Here is a 3448-nt window from a genome sequence, read left to right as displayed (position 1 = left end):
CAAAGCATACCACATCAATGATTATGTTTGTTCAACATTAAAAAAATGCTAGAATGGAGGGGCATAAAGCATTTGAACCAAAATAGATAGAAGATTGAAAGCAATCACCAACCTTATTAGATCTTAGAATATCTATCAGTCCAACAGTGAACTTCTGACCAATGGCCATGTGATAAGGAAAGGACCTTGTAGCCTCCTCTAAGTCAAATGGATTGTCTATGCACATGGCAGCTGTAAGCGATGCATTCTCTCCAGCTTCTGCCAAGTACTTCGTCAACATGTTTGCACCATATTCCCAGCCAATGACCATCAATGTAATCCATGGCCTTGCCTTATTGATGAACTGTATAGCTGTGGAGATATCATCGCTGTCAGGAGCTATAAATAACCTACAGAAAATAGAATAGTAAAGAAGCTCCTACTATTAGCACATTTAAAAGAAACCTGTATTAGACGATTCTCCTATCCATGTACCTGAGTATGAGATTGATTAAAATTTACCATGAAAACAACTACTTTGAAGTAAAAGCGGCAAGGTTTCCTCCCATGCCCACACCACTGAATTTAAAAAAAAAAATATTAAAAAAAATGGTCAGTCCTAATTCACCTCACACATCTAGAATGCGATCCCCCATTGCTTGTTGTGGTGAAATGAAAAACCATGTAAAGTATGTCATGGTAAGAACATGGAAACACATACTTACAAAGATGTCCTTAAATCAATGTCATAGTAGTGAAGCTAAAATTTTCTTAACAGTTCCTTATGAACAATTATGAAGCATATATAAATCATTAAACAAACTTTTCTAAAAGTCAATTACATAGATAACAAATACTCACAAAGCCTTGGCAGCTTCTCAAAATTATCAAAGGAAATAGAAACTCAACCACAAAGCCTTGGCTATATTTGTCCATTTTCACCACCCTTTCTTCTACCAAAGTTCCAGACTTGTCCTGTAAATTCACCTACTTGGCTGCCCTGTTTTCAATTGATACAATGGTGGTTAGGATGTTGATATAAGGCTTTGAAATTAGGCATTGGCGACTTAAGGTCACCTTTTGCTTTTGATTACAATAGTCCAAACCGTGGTGAAAGGAGGCAGAATATCCACAATTTATAACCAAGGATAAACACTCAAACAGGGTATAATCAAGCCAAGTATCACATGTGTATGAGATACAAATTGCAATGCATGACAACTCTGTGTAATGTCAAGCAATATAAAGTTTGCATTAAAGAGCATAAAAACCCAGCCATTGTTACACTACACCATTGCATTGCCCTATAACTTGTACATTGCATGCAATAAAAAAATCAGCATAGCTCTTTTGCATAAATCAACACATAATGAATGACTCTAAAGGGTTTTCTAGCAAAATCCTGCTGATGGCATTAGCATGAAGCAGCGTAGTAACTGTAACAAACAGAAATTAAACTTCCTCAGCCTAAATTGCTCAATTTTGTTCTAGATAATAGAAAACAAATAAAATATTGTTGTAATTATGTCAAATTACCCATGACTGGATTAGACTATAACTGAATCAAGCGAAGAATGAACTTTGCCCATACACAGATTGTCATCCAAAAATCTCTACTTAAATCTCAAATCATGAACCTAGAATCATAGAAATCACAAGTCCTCTCCCTCGGCTTGCTCTTGCTCTTGCTAAAATTTGATATATTGAAAGGAACCAAAATTGAGGGAGAACCCATATTAGGGTTTCAAGTATTGATAAAAACCAATTCTAAATCAAAACAAAATCTGAACCAATTTCGTAAATCAAAACCAAACAAAATAGCTGAACCTAAATCCTATTAAACACCCAAAATTAATATAAAATATTATACCTGTAGCCGTTGGTTGTGAGGCAAAGCGTTTGCAGCTTAGTTGAATTCGTTTACTGTCGCAGGGGAAGAGAGACGGAGACAGCGTTTGAAGGAGATAGAGATTTGTTTAGGGGTTGAATTTGTGTTTGAAGGAGAGACAGAGACAGCGTTTGAAGGAGATAGAGATTTGTTTAGGGGTTGAATTTGCGTTTGAAGGAGAGACAGAGACAGAGAGATGGAGACAGCGTTTGAAGGAGATAGAGATTTGTTTAGGGGTTGAAATAGGTTTCGTATTGAGTTTACTCTGTTGAGTTTGCATTTTTGTATTGGGTTTTGTTTAGGGGTTGAACTGAGTAAATTTTACCGGGTTTGTTTTGGGGATAAATAGTTACGGTGTTTAGATGTTTTTTTTTTTTTTTAAATAATGCTGATGTGGAAAAATGTGGGAGCTTGAAAAGCTTCGGTTTTATATATATATATATAGATTAATCCTTCAATCAGTGTTAAATCAGTGTTATAGTTGCAATGTTGCGTGTGGAGCTGACAGCATGCTTTTAAGTTTAGGCTTATTCTGGCCCCAAGCCAACCTCTTTCAGATAAAGGGGAAACCAGATTTCCCGCTGCGATTGGGATACATGTCTAAAAATTGACACGTGTTATAATCGTAATGGATCCAATACATTAAAAGTACTAGACAAAAGTCATGCCCTACTTTTAATATAATGAAGGAATGTATTATTAATAAATAATGGAGGTGGCTTTTGGCTTTTGGCTTTGTTGGTGTTGGGACATTTTGTGGCTGAAATGTGTGTTGCATTTGGATAGCTCCATGGTTAGGATTAGGGTTATTAGCATTCGCATAGGAGTTTGTAAATCAATATTTATTTTATAAAAAAAAAAAAAAAAATCATTTGATCTATTTTATCAATTTATTTAACAAATCACATAACATTTCAGTTTTTATTTTTATATATGTAAGGACTCGATTCGTGACAAACCGTATCGGTGTTGGGCTCGTATGTAAAGAGGCCCATACAATATCATTTGTAGAGCGTGGGTTTGAAAGGTTAGGCCTTGGTCACCAGGCGGCGGGTTTTCCGTGGTGTTCATACATGGTTAAGTTTTCTTCACCCCTGGAATCTTGTTCCTGGAGGTGGGCTGGGAGGCTCTGGTTTTTTGGCCGTTTTTCCCGCCCCGCCTCTAGATTACTTACTTTTCCTTTTATACTAGCCTTCGTTCACTGTCCTTCGTCCACGTGTAGGGTCAACCTTCCCAGGACTGATACTTCTCCCATCAGCCTATACCCAAAGTCGTTGGGGGTGGTTGTAAAAGCCAAAGAATGCGGCTCTGTCAGGTGCAGAGTATTGAATGGCAGTAAGGGTAGCTTTCCCTTGATATTTTGGATTTCCTTTCAAGATTAGTCCTATACCGTTTTTGTCCCTCTGTCTGATGGGACTTTGGGTTCTGCCGAGGACTGAGCTGTCCTCGATTGTATCCCAAGGCTATTTTGCGCTTTATATTACTGAGCTTGGGCCGTAACCCTCCTCGGCTTGGGCTTTCAGGCTCCCCGTAGGTAAATGGGCCTGACCCATAAATTATTGGGCCCCACAATAGCCCCTC

At 37.8% G+C, this 3448-nt stretch overlaps 1 long non-coding RNA gene across 4 annotated transcripts; it reads right to left on the bottom strand.

Moving 5' to 3' along the window:
- Positions 1-251: 251 nt before the first annotated feature.
- On the bottom strand, positions 252-1881 carry LOC115966008. Of its 4 annotated transcripts, none has more exons than XR_004086250.1 (4): positions 1850-1881; positions 841-979; positions 445-558; positions 252-351 (listed from the first exon to the last, which is right to left on the bottom strand). It is a non-coding gene; the product is annotated as an uncharacterized LOC115966008 (long non-coding RNA). The 4 variants fall into 4 exon arrangements; XR_004086252.1 differs by having other exon boundaries at positions 252-389; positions 502-558; XR_004086249.1 differs by lacking the exon at positions 445-558 and having other exon boundaries at positions 252-389.
- Between the last annotated feature and the right edge of the window lie 1567 nt (positions 1882-3448).

Source organism: Quercus lobata, chromosome 10, assembly GCF_001633185.2.
Source record: "Quercus lobata isolate SW786 chromosome 10, ValleyOak3.0 Primary Assembly, whole genome shotgun sequence".
In the NCBI taxonomy this organism is placed as follows: domain Eukaryota; kingdom Viridiplantae; phylum Streptophyta; class Magnoliopsida; order Fagales; family Fagaceae; genus Quercus; species Quercus lobata.
The sequence above is the reverse complement of the archived record's forward strand: the minus strand, read 5'-3'. Positions and strand labels throughout refer to the sequence as shown.